Raw genomic sequence first — 19,095 nt, forward strand, 5'->3', positions numbered from 1 at the left:
CCGGACCACTAGAGCCGTTCCATCGGGCTCGCTTAGCAACAGTGATGATTAATCACCGTCCTCGGGAGGAGGCTTCCCACACAGCTCACAGAGTTCCACGAGACCCCATAACATCAGCAGGATGGGGACTCTCACCCGCGCTTTTTCTACGCGGAGAAACTACGTTACAGAAAACTTGTAAAATTATCAACTTTTAGAGCTGGAGCCTGAGAGATTACCAGTCTGACCCGGGGGGGGAAACTGAAACCAGAGAAGGGAAGGGGGCTTGCCAAAGACCCAATCTGGGGAAGTCAAAGCTGGAAAACGGACTCAGTCTCCTGCCTTCTAACTCAAGATTTCTTCCACAGCAGTATTTACTTCCACCATAGTATTTGGTGGAGATATTAGCTCAGAAAACTTCGGTGATTGACTCACTTCAAATAGAATTTGTCCACTGATTGCTTATCCATTCAACCAACACTGACTGAGTAGTTACCATGTGCTACGCATACTGAACAATTCACGGGAAAAGAAAATGTGAGTATTTTCAGCAGCACAAATAAAATGCCCCCAAACTGAGAAAACTGGAAGTGACATCAGTGTAGTAGGGATCGACTGATTCTCTCACTCCAAACCCTTGGGTCAAAAGGATACAATTCCTTAATCCTTTCTTGCCATCTACTGTTTATAAGATGGGGGAAAAAATCATATGCTCACTTACGGAACGTTAAAATCTTCATGTATTTAAAATTGATCACTTCAGGGTTTTTTTTTTTTTTTTTTTGAGGTTCATTTGGAAAGCGATGCCTCATTAGCAAACAATGATGGCTGTTAATCGTTATGCCTGTATCAAAGATTGTCACTTCCCCAGGCCAAGAGTTTAACCCACACACAGTTGGGATTTCATGCAGTTTGATGTAATTTTTTAAAATTTTTTATGGGATCAGAAATGCTGATTCCGGGGAGCAGCAGAGGGAGAGGGAGAAGCAGGCTCCCCGCTGAGCAAGGAGTCCAAAGCAGGACTCGATCCCAGGACTCTGGGATCATGACCTGAGCGGAAGGCAGACGCTTAACTGACTGAGCCCCCCAGGTGCCCCAGTTCAATGTAATATTAATTTTTGCGTTTCATTCACCAGATTAAATTCAATAACTGCATTACAAATCAGAGCGCCCGAACTAGCTTTTTAGAAGGTAACAATGACAAAACTACTTCTGGCTCAGGGCGCCTGGGTGACACAGTCGGTTGAGCCTCGGATTCTTGATTTCAGCTCAGGTCCTGATCTCGGGGTGGTGAGATCGAGCCCCGTGTCGGGCTCCGTGCTCAGCGGGGAATCAGCTTGAGATTCTCTCTCTCCCTCTCCCTCTGCCTCTCCTGCTTGTGCTCCCGCTCTCTCTCTCTCTCCCTAAAAATTAAATCTTAAAAAAAAATACTAAACCTACTTCTGGCTCAGTGTGAATTTCAAAACCACAGAGAGAAGGCTTGGCTCTTGCGGGAACTCTCTCCTCCTGAGCTACAGCACTGCCGGCCCCTCGAGCTCCCCCAAGACCAGAAAGGAAGGCGGGTCCAGCTCTGCCGTCTACTTACATTCGGGGAAGGTCTGGGACTTTGGAGGCTGCGGGCCCACGGCAAGTCTGCTTTCCAGCAATTGGACTTTCTCTTCCATTTAGAAGCAGGTGAGGCCTAAGCAGAGGCGCTGGCCCACGTCATCCAGTTGGGCAAACAAGCCGTCTCCACCCTTGACACTGACACAAACCAGCTGCGCCTCATACCTGAGCCGCGGGCCGCGCGGAGCCGCTGTGATCACACAAACGCGGAATCAGCATTTCTGAGCCCATTGCGGCCTGGGCCGTTCGCGTAGAGGATTTTCCCCGTTATTACAGGAGCAGGGCTCCTTTCAGAGAGGGCTTATCCAGACTAAAACTGGCCCTGTGACCTGATTGGCTGCACCTAAGCGATCAGAATTGTCCTGCCCGGCAAGCAGGGCATTCACTGTCCAGATCATTCACTCGCCCTTCATGCCGCAGAGCAGGGACAAACCTTCCCCGGGGAAAAGGAGTAAAATGCGCAAAGGGCTTCCTGTTGGCACCTGGAAGAATCCCACCCTAAGTAATGTGGCAAGACAAAGAGAACTTGTGAAAATAGGATGACGCCAGCAGTCTGGCACCTGTTTATAGTGTGTTGTGTGGAGAATGTACTTACCGGGGCGTGGCTTGAGTTTCAACAAGTGAAGTCATAAAAAGCCGCAGGCTTGGCCAGGGCGCTGAGAAGCAGACCTGCCCATCAGGGTGGAGGAGGCCTTGAGGCCCTTGGGTGGGACCGATGATGGGCAGCTGCCCAGAGCCCCCTGTGCCCGGCAGCCTTCCACCTCCCGGGGTTCTTCCCATGATCACCAGGCAGCCACTCTTTGGCAGGAATGCAGCTGGTTTCGGTTTTGTGAGTCTTTCTTTCTGCAGAAGCCCCTGATCCCTGCCACAGGGTGCGACCCCTCCTGGGAAACAAGTTGGCATTGCATCAGAGCCTCCCTGGAGACCAGGTGTCTGACCAAGCTCGGAGGAGTGTCAGGAACTTCTTGGAGGGACATGTTGGATGTGGTGGGGGGGATCTTGGTGCCCCCACTTGTGGTTCGGACAGAGCAGAAGTGTATATGTTTCAACAAATGAATGGATAATCAAATTGTGATAGATCCATACATCGGAATATTAATCAGCCGTGAAAAGGAGTGAAGTTCTGATACATGTAACCAACTCAGACGAGCCTCAAAACTTACTGAGTGAAAAAGGGCAAAAACAAACGGTCACATATTGTGTGATTTCACCGATAGGAAATGTCCAAAAGAGGCAAATCCAGAGGGACAGAAACCAGGCTGATGGTTCACAAGGGCTGGGGGCAGGGTGAGTAACTTCTTGATGGGTTCGGGGTTTTATTTCAGCGTGATGAAAATATTCTGGAACTAGATAGAAGTGGTGGTTGCCCAGCATTGGGAATGTGGTAAATATAACCACATTGTTCACTTTAAAATGGTTAATTTTGTGTTACGTGAATTTCGCCTCCTGTCTTAAAGGTGTGTGTGTTTCATATCTTGGGGTTCTGCATCTCCTATTGTTTAAAAAAAGTATTCCATGGGGGAGGGGGGAGGCGGGAGGAGCGTCTGAAAACTGTTACTTTTATGTTTATTAACACCAGGTTTCTGTGCAATTAAGGATTGGTGGGATGAGAAACAGAATGTTTGCCTCCTCCCCCCCCCGCCGCCGCCGCCGCCGCCGCCGCCCTGCCAAGTCACAGGAGAATTCTTCTAGGGAAGAGAATCTTTTTATGTGAAATATCTTGGATGAGCCAACTGGAAATGAAGAGAGGTCATTCAGGGGGCAACAGGGGCCAAGCATAGAAAAAAAGAATTGGAGGCACACTCCTGGGGGAGAGAAGGAGGAAGAGAGGCTGGCCAACCAAAACGGCGGAGTCGCATAAGGACGTTGAAGGTGGGGAACGTTCCGGATTCAATTTCAGCTGTATGCCTTCGTCAGTGCGTATTCCTTCCATGAACCATCTCCTCAGTCAACTCATGGGTCGCTACTAATATCACTGTCGCTGCCACTGTTGGTCCCATGACCACTGTCAGGACTGCTGGACACTGGGCATCATCACTGATGCCCATCCTAACACTGCTGCCCGGAGGTGGCCACGGCCAGTGGGGAAGAGAACAAACGAATAGGCCAACTTCTCAGCTTCCGTCCCAGAAGCTGGTGCTCCATCTCTTGTAATAGAGTGGCTGGGCACTGGGGACGTGTTCAGATGCCAGGCACTATGGAATCCAGAGTGTCCACATTCCTTAGTCATGATCACCTCTCCCCAGGGCGGTGCTCTGATGGAACCTCAATATCAGTCTCCCTGAGTTACCAGTCCACACGTGTCCATGGCTGATCAGTTGCCCTCTCTGTCTTCTTCCAAGCTGGACATTAAGCAAGCAACCAGATTCCCATTTCCCACCACACATGGCTGAACACACATGTGTATGGGTTCCCTCGTCCATCTCTGCGACAACCTCCGTTTGGAGGCAGGGGTTGGGATTATGAACCGGACTACTGTCACATGAATACGAGCTTCACCACTTACCTGGTGTGTAAATTCTGGCAAATTATTTAATTTCTGTGTCCTCGGTTTTGTCATCTCTAAAATGGGAATCATAGCAATACCTACCTCGCATGGCTGTAGTGAGTTAATTTCAGTAAAGCTCTCGGAACAGAGTAAGCCCTAGATAAACTGCTGCCTGTTCTATCATTGCTGGCAGTGGGTCTGTTTGGAGTCCCAGTAGGCAAATCCCTCAGTGAAACAAGGCTTATACTGCCTTCTTTTTATCCCTTCAGTAAAATCACGAATTTGGGTGCGACTACTTAGAAATCAGTACTTCTGAAATAAAAGCTCAGCTAAACTGACTTGTACACTGGAAGAAACCCATGGTGACTAAGACATTTTATAACACACTCAATAAGAAGAAAGTAAATTGTTTCAAGAACTTTTGAACAAGCCATTTACACTGAAATGTTTACTGGGCTGGTGACACACCATTCCGATCCTGTCCCTCTCCGTGGGCATCGCTGGGCACCACGTGTTAACTTAGCTAGAGTACCTCTATGTCCTCAGGTGAGTTAAACTGCCTATCTTTAAAAAGGATCCACAGTTTAGGCTTCTAATTCATTCCAGTGGCTTGCCACAAACGAGACTGAATCCACAAAGGTTTCTTCTACCCACTTGTTTCTGTACGGAGCCTAAACAGCCAGCTGATCTCAACCTACTCTCCCATAGATTAAATATATAAAATTCATTTTAAAAGATAATTGGGAGGATTTTTGTTTCTCAGTTGGTTTACTGGTGTCGCATCATCAAAAATCCCCAAATACCCCGAATGTAAGATAGGACAGTCTTTGATTCATTAATCCATGTCTTCATGCGTTCTATAAATATTGAGCTTTTTTATGTACCAAGCATTGAGGCGCTCGTGCGGTCTTTAATACTTACGGCGAGGCCATGGGGTAGGTATTTTCTCTTTTTATGGATGAACAACCAAAGCCCAGAGGGATCAAGTCACATGGTCAAAGACCAGCGGAGAGTAAGAGGAAGGATGGAGTCTGGTTGGCCCCAGGCCCTACATTCACGAAGGATGTGATGCTCCCACCTTGGAAGATTTTTCCATACAGTTCAAAGGTAATTGATGGCCTTTTTCTCTCATTTCTTTTTCTGCTCATTGACTTCTGGAGTAGAGCATGGAGTTTTTAGCTGTTGGCAACCAGAACTGGTTGGGAGGGTCCCAGCTGATGCGACCTACCCCCCCCCACCCCGCCCCGCCCCAGTTGATCTGCGAACAGTGCCAGGTACGGGCCGGTCACTTGCTGTGGTGGCTGAGACAGCCTAGCAGGGCTGGGTAGCCAGAGCACAGCTAGGAGGAGCCGAGAGCAGAACAGGGGAAATGGGGCCTGGGGCCAAGTGTGGAGGAGGAGGGGAAATGGAACCGTGAGAACCAGCACGGCAGCTGAGCGGCGCGGAGAGACCTGTGGGTGGGGGACGCCGCTCAGACCCGGATTGCGATGTCCAGGTCGGGCCCATGCCCCATTTTACGTGCTACGTGTAGGGTGGGAGGCGGCGGGAGCTGGGAAATCAGAGACGAGATCACGTCGGCCCCATGGCATCGATGATAACACGGAGGCTCAGAGAGGTTTTGCAACTCACCCCCACTGTCCTGTGAGAACAGCCTGCTGGGATTTGTTGCTACATCAGACAATTGTACCAAGTTTTCTATTTAGGGATTTTTATTCTCTATGTTAAAAAACGGGATGGGGATGTTTCTGTTTTAAAGGCTTAAGAAGTTTTGATTTTTCTTCTTCATTGAGCACGTTAGGTTGTTAGTGCTGGAAGAAGCTTGGAGATCATCTTCACCGGCACCTCCTTCACAAGATGGGGAAGCCGAGGCCAGGAGGGTGGGAATGATCTACCCTGGTGTCCCAGCGAGCAGGGGCTGGAGCCCGGTCTAGACTCAGACAGGCGTGCTCCCCCTGAGCGGGCCTCTGCGGTCGCCTCCGGACCAGACTAGCAAGGTCAGGGGAGACCTGCCTTCCCTGCTGTGGCATTGCCCTCGGGCCACAGTGGCATCCAGCCAGTCAGGCCCTGTGTCAGCTGAGCATGTGGGGAGGCATCGGCTGGAGGCGTCCAGTTTCTGTCCGCTCACTGAAGGCGAGCTCAGGTTCACCTGACCAGCGGTGACTTTGGCTGCCTGACGTGCCCAGCGACCTCAGCCAGCTGCTTGTTCCCACGGATGGCCCCAGCAGGCAGGAGACCTCATCTTCTCCCTCCCGTGGCTGAATGCAGTTGTTCTAACTCCCTACCTTGCACAGCTGAGCGTGGAGCTACTTATAGCTCTGTTATCATGTTCCCGTTTTAATACAAACAAACAGCCGTAGCCTGGGAAGGGGATTTATTGAGAGACCTCGCCTGCTTTCTGCTCTGGCAGGGACCTGGCTGCTCTGTGGGGTTTGAGTGACAGGACAGATCTTCCCCGCCACTCTCCCCCAGCCTCCCCCATCTCTGAGGCCACCAGGAAATTCAGATGGGAGAAGCCCGGCCTTGTAGCAGGCAGGGACTGGGAGGAACTCAGAAATCAGTCGCTCCTGCCCCAGGGACCAGAGACCACTGCACCCAGCCCCGCTGCTGGGGAGAGGCTGGGCCAGTCATGCAGTTACCCTCCCAGCCTCAAACGTACTGTATTCCAGTGGGGGACTCTGCCAGCCGGCTTCCACTTGGCCGGCTGCTCTTGCTAGGCCCTGCCGGAGGAGGCAGAGGCCAGAGGTGGAAGGAAGAAGGAGAACACACTCCTTCCGGTCTGTTTTTCCAGTTCTGGGAGCAGCGTCCAGCCTCACGGCTTCACCTCGGGAGCGGGGTGGCGGGGGACAGTCCCCCCCCTTGCAGCGCTGGCGTCCCCTGTGCAGTCATCCCAACGCCTGCAGAGCTCGCCTCACGGCTGGGGCTCCCTCCACAGGGGTCTGAGTTTCCCTTCTGTGGGGCCCTCCTCCAAGCTTCTAAATTTGAATAATTCCAGCTTCTCTCTGCTCCCTAAGCCCTGCGTGTGATAACCGCCTCCTGCAGGCGCCACTTTCTGTCATAACTCCGAGTTGGCTTTTCTGCCTTGCTCTTTACCTAGATAACACGTCATTACATCAAATTCTTTCTGCTAAAATAACCGAGACACTTCTGTCTTCTGACTCGACTGGCTGATAGGCTGGCAGAGCTGGGATTCCAACCCAGATCTCCTTTCTCCGGGTTCCGTGCTCCCTGCTTTGGAATCCAATAAATGTGTGTTCCATTCAACGAATGACAAGGTGAGTTCCTTCCATTCAACAGTTCTGACTTTAATAAGATGTAGTTGGGATTCCCCACCACCCCAGCAACCCACTGTCACCCAATCATAACACAGACTTCCTGTCAGGCCAATGTCAGTCTCTACCAGCAGCTTTAGAGTCGGGGCGCACGAGAGCTCTAGCTCATCGCAGGGCTTCCCGACCTCTCACGTCTTGGCATACGTACTCTACTATGAAGACATGTGCCCAGCCCCTGACTTGGGGACATGGACAAGGCTGCGTGAGTCTTCGTCCCCTGGCCGGGCCCCACCTGACCACACCACAGGTCGAGGCGATTGGAATCCTGGCACACCCATGGCCAGTCTATACTCTGGTGAGCCCTACTCTATGTGGAGAAGCACTGACTTAGTCTAATGCCCCCATTTTACAGATGATCAATCAAGGCCAGAGACCTTTGGTAGCTTGCCCAAATTTAAATCTCAGCTCCCCTTCACCCTCCAGCAGCCTAGTCCAGCTGATTCACAACCTGGCACCAGAATTTCTCTTGGGAAGAAACACTCTTTGGGCAAAGAACCGAATTTAGTCTGTGTAGGTGTCAAGGATTGGCAGGAACTGCAGCTCAGATGGCTAAGGGCCTCCCTGTGTGAAAGGAGAGTTAAGGAGGTTTGGTTCCTGAGGTGAAGGTCAAAGAAGAGGACACAGGGGTGCAGAAGGACCTGGGCATTGATGTGAGATAGAGAACGATGGAGGAAGGTCAGGGGGGCTGGCCCTGAATGCAGGCGGAGGACACTCGAGTAACAATCACGCCCAATGTCACTTTCCCTCCACTGTGGCACACAGCCCTCCTCTTGGGCCCCAGATCTTCACACGACCACAGTCACAAATGCTTTGTGAGCACTTTGTTCTGCTGTGTTTTACTTTTGGCAGGGGCTGGGGGGCTGGAACTTGAAGAAGGAGCTGCATTTTATTCATATTTGGGTCAATACAGTAGTCAAGTAGGCGCCTGAGAGCAGAGGAGACCAGAGTATACAAGCCCTGGGGGGTTCACAGAAATCATGGGGTGCACCTTGGGGATCCTCTAGGCACAGACTTGAACTGGAGTCTAAAGGCGCAGAGAAACACCAACTGACGTCTGGGTGAGCGTACATTTGTAAACTTAAATAAAATCCACAGAATCAAAATCAGGGATCATGCATACTGTTTGTACTGTTTTTGGGTTTTTTGTTTTGTTTTTTAAAGATTTTTATTTTGGGGGGCGGTTGGGTGGCTCAGTCAGTTAAGCATCTGCCTTCGGCTCAAGTCATGGTCCCAGGGTCCTGGGATCGAGCCCCGCATCGGGCTCCCTGCTCGGCGGGAAGCCTGCTTCTCCCTCTCCCACTCCCCCTGCTTGTGTTCCCTCTCTCGCTGTGTCTCTCTCTGTCAAATAAATAAATAAAATCTTAAAAAAAGGGGGGGGTTAATTTTTTAAAGTAATCTCTACACCCATCATGGAGCTTGAACCTACAGTCCTGAGATCAAGAGTCGTATGCTCTACCGACTGAACCAGTCAGGTGCCCCTGTTTGTAATCTTTTTGAAACTGCTTTTTACTTTCCATTTCATAGTGGCATATCAAAAACAATCCCTTGTGCCTGTAACATCCGATTTAATAGCTGCAGTGGACACCAAGTTGTTTCCAAGTGTTTGCTGTTTACAAACCGTCTCGTTTTGTATAGCTTGTCTCTGCCTGGATGGTCGAGGAGGTTGCAGGGGAGGTGGGAGGCGAGCCTAGACCTGCTGTAGGATAGATCAAGCAGGAAGGTATTGAAACCAGAGAACTGTGAATGGGGGACGGACTTGGGGGCACCAGTTGGCAGGATCAGACATGGGGGTCGGGACTGTCCGGGTGGAGAGCAGGTGGAGGGCTGGGTGAGCAAGGACACACAGTGTACCTGGAGGCGGTGGGAGGGCTGCCACTAGAGTGGGGATGGAGGACATCTCCAGAAGCACAGGGGCTTCTTCTTGTCTCAGGAGAGCGTTGTAGCCCTGCGCTGCCTTTGAATGCAGAGACCTGGGGTCTCCACCGGCAGTCACAGCCTGGGATGTTTGATACAGGTCTTGAGGGGTCTAGTTCATCAGCTGGAATCTGGCTCTTTGGGGGACAGAGGCCAGGTACTTTTGGTGATGATGCTTTCTAGGTTTTGCACGTCTAAACCAGAACCTGGGAATAATCATGGAATCTCTGGGTCTGCTTGAATACCTCCAGTGATGGGAAGTTCTCTGTCCTGAGGCATCTCCTCTGGAGAGAGTTACACTGGATCATGGGAAAGTTCTTACTGTTGCTCCATAATTGAGGTCCCACCCGTGATTCCGTGAGATAGTATCCCAGGGCTCTGGACAGTAATGACACCACTAGGCTTGGGCTGCACAATGGTCAGTGGGTCAGGCCTGAGGACCAACAGGGACAATCTGGCTGACCTTATGAACCATTATCTTAGGCTGGCCCTTTTACTCAAGGGCCGACCTAAATTTGCCTTCTTCTGGGGCTACACTTATCACACCCTCAGCATCACGGCTGATGAGTAGGTGCTGAGAGCTAGCCAGCCCACTGCTGGCAACAGACACCAAAAGATCTCAGCCGAGACCAAGAAAACAACCCAGAGGAACAGCTGAGCCACGTCCAAATGCCAATCCACAGGATCAGAGACTAAATAAATGGTTATTGTTTTAAACCCCCAAGTTTGGGGGTGGTTTGTTACATGGCAAAAGCTAACTGATAAGATTTCCCCCAGAGTGCCCATTTCACTTTCCTTTATACCAGCTTACACCCAACTCTGGCTGGCCATCCCGAAGATCTGTGCATTGGAGCACAAAGGATGTCACGTGACGGAGGATCGATAGATGGATCCTGTTCCTCTCCCATGGTAAAATAACAATTTACAAGCATAGCCCCTTGACTGGTGATCAGTAGCATCAACTTGGCCCATGCCAGACTGAGTATCACTGCCTTATATCTCTTTGAGGATGATGCTCTGAGCATCCCACATTCTAAACAGTGCACAGTCCCTTAGCCCAAAATGGAAATGTGAAGCCACATACTGGTTTGCAATAAGGGGTCTCTTTTCCTCCTGTTAAAACATATATTTGATGACACGTTCAAATACAAGATTCTCCTTACTCACAATTTTCATATAGTCCTGTGCATACTGGATATTAGCAAAACCATATTTCTTATGAAAACAGGCTGTTAAAACCCACAAATATTCAGACATCATTTGAATCCAAACGCTAAACTGTGCTGTCATTTTTGGAAATCAAATGCAGTATGAACATAATTGGGAACTGCAGGCCAAGGGGAGGGTGGGGGGAGATGGGGGGAGGGCAGACCCTGCAGAAATCTTGAGCGTGGATGGGGTATCAGTGCCAGTTATATTGCAGCCAAGATATTATACTGATGAGCCATAGGTTAGAGCTGCACTAAGAAATTAAAGGTATTTGCCTTCTATATGACATAATACGACAAATGCAATTATTAGGACTTAGAGTTTCAGCTAACATCAAGCAATTTTATTATGTAAAATAGAAAATAGCTTTTTAAAACTTTTCTTCTTCAGATAGTTTTATTGTAAACCTATCTTTAAAAATTTCAGGTTAATAATAATTACCATATAATTTAAAAGTCCTTATAAACAAGACTTTGTTAAGTCCCATTTGCTCAGACTATAGGGCTTTCCACAAGAACAAAAAGAACATCTTAATCATATTTTCCTGTTTTTTTTTCTAACTAACTTTTGGGGTAGTGACCTGCATCCCAATACTTCCTCCTCAAAAGATATAAAACAATGAGCAAGAGAAAGTCAATGTGTGCAACCACCAGACCCTCAGGGTAACTTGAAGACAGGAAGAAAACAAAGACAGTGAAGATATCTTCAAAATAACTGAACAACAATCTTGGAGCGCAATTTCTCATGTGCCCACCTCGGCTCTCCATGAATCTGTGGAAAGCACAGGTAGACCTAGTTGTACAGAAAAACAGCAGAGAAGACAGAAGGAAGCTAAACCTAATGATTAAGTTTCCTGGTTGCACTTCAGATGTGGGACCCAGCGCCTCCAGGGGAGCTCAGCCCAAGCACTGCTTCCCAAGCCCCAGCTCAGCCCCCCTCTCTCACCCCCATTGGTTTGGTTCCTAGGACCATGTGTCTGACCCCTGTCTGGCTTCCGGAACGTGGGCCTGAGGACTAATCTTGCCATGTATAAACACAGCTCCCAAAGGATAACTTCCTGAATTCTCTCCCGGTAGGATCCGCCCATCTGATAAGAAATCTGGTACTAATGACTGACTGCCCAATGGGCATTGTTCCTTCTCTATCTAGCTGTTTGTCCAAGATGGGCATCTGTGGTTGGGTCATTTCCCCTCCCACCTGTTCACCAAGACAAGTCAGCCTGAATCTCCTTGTTTATGCTCCATGAGGGAGAGGCATTTGCCAAAGCAGGGGCAGTCCCGGGGCGGTAGAGCGGGCTGGTGTTGGGGGCGAGGGAAGCACACCCAAGACATGCCAAATAGCGAAACTTCCACCAGGTGATGCAAACAAAAACACCACCAAGTGTTCTTCAAAGAACTGGAACACATGAGGGGATGATCTTGTGACTGACCAGGACTCAAGGGTTGGTTGTCTCATCCTTTGGCTATGAAACATGAGACGCAAAATAACTTTGTCAGATCCTAACTTGAGCCTCATTATCCGTTTCAGCAGAAACATATTCGCAGAAGTGGGCTTTTGAATGACCAGAAATGAATACTAGGCCTTGCTTTTTTAAGCTCCCAGACTGACCAGCAAAATCATGTCCTCTCAAAACGAAAAACTTGGCCCCACTTACAAATGAGCACAACTAGAAAGAAAGAATCATTCGTGGTCTGAGGCTTGCAACTCAGGACTTGATAAGCATGGAAGGCAACAACTCTGAGGAGAGGCAGTCCTTTGGTAGAGGCTGGGAATTTCTTTGGAGCCCCAGAACACTGAGACACAACCAATTTTAGTCATCCCTGGACCGATGTGAGCAGCTCGACTACACAGAGTCAGCTCTCTTTGCTAGAACAACATCAGCCTGTGTCGCTGGGTTTAATCTCTTTATAATTCTTTGGCACCAATCCTGGCACGGGGCTCTGTTGAGGCTATTCTCTGACTTGAGTGTGGAGCAGAATTTCCCCTTTTTAGGTCACAAACTCGGAGCGCTCAGCCGTCCCAGCGGATCTCTCCACTGTGTCAATTTTAAACACCCTCATTAACAACATTTATGAAACGTTGGCAAGGTGGTAACTCTCTCGAGCTGCTCCTGCTACACACAGCCGTTTCACGAGATTGAAACACACGCACAGACTTGCCACAGCAGGCTGGGATTATAAAAACACACTGGTATCTACCTCTTCTAAACACAGCTAAATTAAGGAACCCTAGGACAAAGATCGTGGACTGTCCAGTGACCCTCCCAGGGTTCAGACGAGCCCACAAAGAGTGTGCTCCTTTCTTGGGCAGGGTCGGCTGCTCCCTTGTCTCACCACCTGGACCTCAGTCCCCTGCCCTACGTTCTGTGTTGGGATAAGACCTCCTGTGCTGGGATGGACCATCTCACCCAGGCTTCTAATCTCAGGAATCAGAGATTTGGAGCACGGTCAGCATCCTCGTGAGTTGGGTTTTCTTCTGGACGGTATGCCACCGTCTGGTGAATTGCATTTGTCCTGGTGCTGTCCCCTACACCCTGCACACCCCTGGCCCATTCTGCACACGCCCTTGCGTGTAGTTAGCAGCACCCATCATTGCAACCAGCATTACCTCTCCACTCCCATAAAATCATACGTTTGAGCAAACAACTTTTGAGGGCCTGTCATTGTCCTTTGCTCTGAAAATGGCTCATTTTTCGTTCTCCCTCATTCCCCACCTCCCACTGAGGCAGCATCCTGCCTACCGCACCAATCCACCTCTTCGACACCGCTCATGGACTTGAGCTGGGCCAATCAGATCTTGTCTCTTGATATGTAATGGCGGCCCTGGAAGTCAATCAAGGGGGGGGGGCCATAAATCACCAGGCAGTGAGGAATGGAGGCTGGGATCTGTGCCAGAGAGACCCGGAGACAATGCATGATGACTTGAGGGAGGAGCAAGTTTAGGAGCCCAGCAGACACCAGCCCACCCTCAGACCCGCGCTAGCTGAGAAGCCGGGATGCAAGGAGTTGCTACAGCCCAGAGCTACGTCTTCTCAACTCAAAGCGAGTTTCTGTTTCTTTCAACAGAAGTTCCCCGATTCACACCACACTCAGAAGTTGCCCGGAATCTGCAGACTCTGGCCTTTGCTCATCCCCACAGCATCCGACACTGTCGCCCCCGCTTTCCCCGGACTTCTGTCCACTTGGGCAGGCGCTACAAAATCCGGCTCTCCTTCGCCTTCTCCAGTTTCTCCTCCCACCCTCTCAGGGGAGCCATCTAATAAGATCCAGGCTTTGGTCCTCCAGCCTGGTCTCCTCAGATGATCCCACTGGCTCCCTAACTTCCTCTGCTGAGTCCAGGCAGAAGGCTCCAAATCTTGGCCCCCATTCCCAACTTCCTCCTGCACCTACCATGTTTTTAACTCTGGAGGAGATTTCTATTTAGAAGATTCACAGTTACTTAACCTCTTGCACTGTAAATTTATTTTTTTTAAAGATTTTATTTATTTATTCGAGAGAGAGAGAGAAAATGAGAGATAGAGAGCACGAGAGGGAAGAGGGTCAGAGGGAGAAGCAGACTCCCTGCCGAGCAGGGAGCCCGATGCGGGACTCGATCCCGGGACTCCAGGATCATGACCTGAGCCGAAGGCAGTCGCTTAACCAACTGAGCCACCCAGGCGCCCTGAAATGTAAATTGATATCTCTCTTCTTGGACCCAAACCCTCTCCTGAATTTCCCATGTCCACTGACAGGACTGGGTTCTTTCAGTCACATCCCCTGGGACCCTCGTGGTAATTCTGCAGCTCACAGTGATTGCTGCTTGGCATCTGCCTCCCCTCCAGCCCAGGTGCTCCACAGGCTCCGGGGTTATTCCCAGGACCCAGGACATGGGGTCACTTGAGTGTTTGCTGGAAGAACTGAAGGGAGGCATGATTGTGTTTTAATGTCCCCTCTGTTTCATTCGTCTTGTCTCTCCGACGCACATTCACGGAGACCTCTGGATTCCTCCTTCCCCGTGTGTCTTTCACTCTCCCCTTCCTCCCCGTTCCCTTTGCTCCTGGGCCAGACCCTTATCACTACCCATTAGAGCTACTGCAGAAGCAAGCCAGTCTCCTGACTGCGATGACAAACCTGACAAGGGGCAGTCTGGGAACAGGGTGGTAGCAGAGTTTTTAGATCTTCCCAAATCTCCCCATATAAACTGAGCCACAAGATAGGAAAACTGAAACCTCTGGACTTTTAAAACAAAACTAGACCATAAGACTTTTCCTGAACATCAACCCCCAACAGCCACAAGACCCACCTGATATTGGTGTCTGTGCAGGAGGACATGGACAGAAGCAAGAGGGCCCTGCCGGCTGAACCTGAGCACAGGACAATCCCAAAGTAGCCAACAGGTACTCACTAGGAAGGACGGCCTACCAATCTGGGAGCAGCAGCTGAAATCGGAGGAGTTTTGCCCCCTATACACACGCATATGCAGACATTACACACTAGAGGGTATGTGGTCTGAGTCTGGGCATTTCTGTTTCATGGAATATCCTATGAAATATGACCCACACGGGCACACACACACACACACACACTCCACTAGGGTTCACTAAACTAGATTTTCAAATGAGGCTCAGCACTCTGCCTTCCCTGGGTGTGGCCTGATGATTCAGTTCTGACACCAAGTCAGACTCAGAAACACAGTGTTTGTTGAAATCACATGGCAGCTCGAATTGGCAGGCGCAACACCAAAACTGGTCTGAAAAGGTACTTGTGTAGAGTCTAGAGAAACACTGCAAACATGTCAAAGTCAACATCATCAGGAGTTTTAAAATAACTTTTTCTCATAAGGTCTCCGTGTATTAGGGCCTCAGGGGGTCTATTAAATCATCATTCCAAAGAACCGCAAATACTTGAAAATCCAATTTGCAATGGGCAGAATCATAACAGAGGCCAGAAGAATGAAATTTCATCTCGCCAAAAAACCCTTATTTTACCAATGAGGGGACCAAGGTCTAGATCAACGGGGACTTATTCTACCAAAAGGAGACAGTAACTTATTGGAAAGAAAAAAATACATTTCATGCAGCTTAGGAGATAGTGGGGTGGGGTGGGGGGGGCGTGGAAATAAGAAGCACAAATGTGCCTTTAACTTCCCTTTATAAGGAAAGAAAAGAAAGAAATGTATTTATCCCCTCTAATCTCAGTAGCCAAACCAGTTTAAAGCCGCACGTTGTTCAAAGAAGAAAGCCGTCAGTCTGAGACTTACTTACCCAGGATCCTCTGAGCATGAGGAGCAGAGAGCTGAGAACAGGCCCTCTCTTCCCGATGTTAGGACTTTTCAGCACTGCCCTCCGCCCGTGGTCTGTCTTCCCCCAGGATCACATGGAAGTGTTCTATAAATGTGCATTGGCTTAAGGTTGGGAACGCTGGCCTGGGAAACGGCAGCGTGTAAGCAATCTGACCCAGGCTAGGCAGCAGCTTTCCAGAAGGCTCTGCAGCCCTGAGGGAGAATAACAGAGGCCAGGGAGCGTGCAGGTACCCAGAGCCTGCAGATCTCTGTTGTTCTCACTCTACGTTTTGTTTGGGACCTGGAGAGAGTCTCAACTGCCTGGGGCTGCGATTTCATTTACTTGGGGCCATTCTATATTTTGGCCAGGACCAGCCACTTTTCAAAACAAAGCAGCCTTAAAAACAGAACAAAATGACAAAGTATAAAATTAGAGGTGCTTCTGGTAAACAGGAATCGGTCATTGTCAGCTTCTACCAACCTCATAAAATCAGGTTGTCCTTTTTGAAAATGTCAGCGTGCTCTCTTGAGAAAGGGAGATGAGCAGTTACTCTTAGCCCATCTCTAACTGGCAAAACTGCCTAACATTCCATCGGTATTGAATGAATTAAATGTGCAACCGTACGATGGAAAACAAACCAACCGTTAGAAAGAATGGATCCCTTTAGGTACCAACAGGGAAAACTCTCCAGGATACATAGGTGGGTGGGAAAAAAAATTAAGGTACATAACAGTATGTATAATATGTTATCATCTGTGTAAAAAAAGGTATCAGTTTATGTGTGCATACTACATTATGTGTAGTATGTATTTCTATGTTCTGAAAAAATCAGACAGCACTGTGCATATATATATCTTTTTTTTTTAATGGGGAAGGGACATAGGCAGAGGGAGAGAGAGCATCTTAAGCAGGCTCCATGCCCAGCACGGAGCCTGAGACGGGGCTCGATCTCCCGACCCTGAGATCATGACCTGAGTCAAAAACAAGAGTCGCATGTTTAACCGATTGAGCCACCTGGGTGCCCTACATTATTTTACAAAATGTATAAAAATATTTAAAATAATGACTTTCTGGAAATTCACAAAAGCAACTGGTGACAGTAAGTGGCTACCGCCAGGAAGGGGCAAAAACTGGGGGACAGGGAAGGAGGAGGATTTTCTCCCCACATATTTTTCTATTCTAGGAATTTTACCTCATGTGAATAGTAATTCTTCACAGAAAAAAACAATTTTTTAAAGATTTTATTTATTTATTTGACAGAGGGAGAGAGGGATCACAAGTAGGCAGACCGACAGGCAGAGGGAGAGGGAGAATCAGGCTCCTCACTGAGCAGGGAGCCCAACGCAGGGCTCCATGCCAGGACCCTGGGTTCATGACCTGAGCCAAAGGCAGATGCTCAACGACTGAGCCACCCAGGGGCCCTGAAAATTTTTTAAGTAATCTAATTTCCATTAGAAATATTTAATTTTCAAAATTCTATTCAGGCACTGAATTCAATTGACCTTGATTCTTGTTCTTTCTTTCTTTCTTTCTTTCTTTTTTCCATATTTAACGTCTTTGATTGGGTTGGAAGGAGCCCGTCATACGAAGGCCCCATCTGTGGGTTCCAAAGGAGGAGTCTGAAGGCTGGATGCCTGGGCCCTGGCTCATCTCCCCTGCAGCCGGGACTTGGAGCAGGTGCCCACGAGCCTCATGGTGTGTGAAACACACCCACCGCCCACCTTCTCCACAGGCCCAGCGAGGCCTGAACAAGACAATGTACATAAAAGCCCTCTGCAAACAGAAAGCCTTTATTCAGGAATAGAATTGTTCACAGCGATCACATTTGGCAAGACTTTTTTCTGAAGTTCTTGGGTAATTCAACACTCAGATCATGTAAGTCAAATGTTCCCATGAGCACAAGCCTAGAGGTAAAGCAGATATTCCAGAGGGCCTGTGTCTATGGTCGCTGGGGCGGATTTTCTCCTTAGCGCCTGTTTTAATCTCCCCAGCATCACCCCTCCCACTGTGCAGGGCGCCTTCTGTGAGTGACCTCCTGGCATGCCCCGCGGGCTGTGTTTCAGGCTTTCTTCTGCATCTAACTTTGGTTCCCACTTAATTCAACCAGGAGCAGTTTTCAGTGCTTGCATTTGTACTAACGCATAATGCTTGGTTGAAAATGCCTTGAGATGTAAGAATGGTGCCTTTTTTTTGCTTTGCTTTGCTTTGTTTTGTTTTGTTTTTTTATTACACTGAGATCACAAGTCAAAGTCCCAGGGCCCAGGCACCGGGTGGTTCCCACCATCCCACGAAAAACCGCCAGCCGCGGCTGAGCGTCTGGAATGGCGCCACCGTGTGGCAACACCGTGCAGCGTTAACCCTTCATTTGACCGGCCAGCCTTGAAATGCTTCTCCACCCAAACACTAATTAACTACCCCAAGCAAAAAATTGTTTTAATTTGGCGAGATTTGCAATGTTTTCAAATTTGCTCATAAAATGAGGTTCCATTAATATTTTTATTGCGTATTACTTATTTGCCCGACTTAAATTCACATAAATGCAGCCTTGCTGAAAATGTCTGGCATATGGCAGAGAACACAAGAAAAACAAAACGTTTCACAGGCAGTGCTTCGGGCTGTTGATTATTTTAAAATTCTGAGAGGAAAATAATTCAAAGTGATGTTATGACAGCAAACAGCGGACTTATGAAAATAAAAGGATAATGTTTAAGCCTATTATCTCCTGACACAGTGAAAAAGAAATTCTCATTAACGAAGCAGATGGAGCTCCTTTCCTCCGAGAATTCATTGAAGTGATAGCAAAGGAATTTTTTTTTAAGTTTGTTGGGACCCTAGCGAAGCAAACTGGGACGGCACATCAGTCAAGCAATTGCTCCGTGTTTGTGGGCACCGGGAAGTGGACTGAGGTCTGGACTTGGAGGAATTGGGGCACAGGAGGCTCAGCCTAGAGCTGGGATAAGAGTGGGTGGTGGGGCCTCAGGCCCAACAAGACCCAGTCTGCACTGCAGACCCAGGAGAGACTCTGAAACACCAGGAACAATGGAGGGAGCAGAACTGGGGTTGAACATTTGAAAATTAAAAACAGGTATAAGCAGAGCCTGTGCCTTCACCTTGTCCCACCCTCCCCTGATGCTCGCTGAGCAGACAAAAGCAAAATCAAATAAGAACCAAACCTCCCACATAGCCTGAACTAAAAAATTCAATAGAAGAGTGAAAGCAAACAAAAAATGTCAAAAAAATAGAATTAAAGACTTAAAATACGAAAAAATATTAGAGGCTTAGAGAATCAATCCATGAGGTCACACATGCAG

The sequence above is a fragment of the Eumetopias jubatus genome, unplaced genomic scaffold (genome assembly GCF_037043125.1).
Source record: "Eumetopias jubatus isolate StellerSeaLion01/CBP00866 unplaced genomic scaffold, mEumJub1_p1.0 scaffold_17, whole genome shotgun sequence".
Lineage (NCBI taxonomy): Eukaryota > Metazoa > Chordata > Mammalia > Carnivora > Otariidae > Eumetopias > Eumetopias jubatus.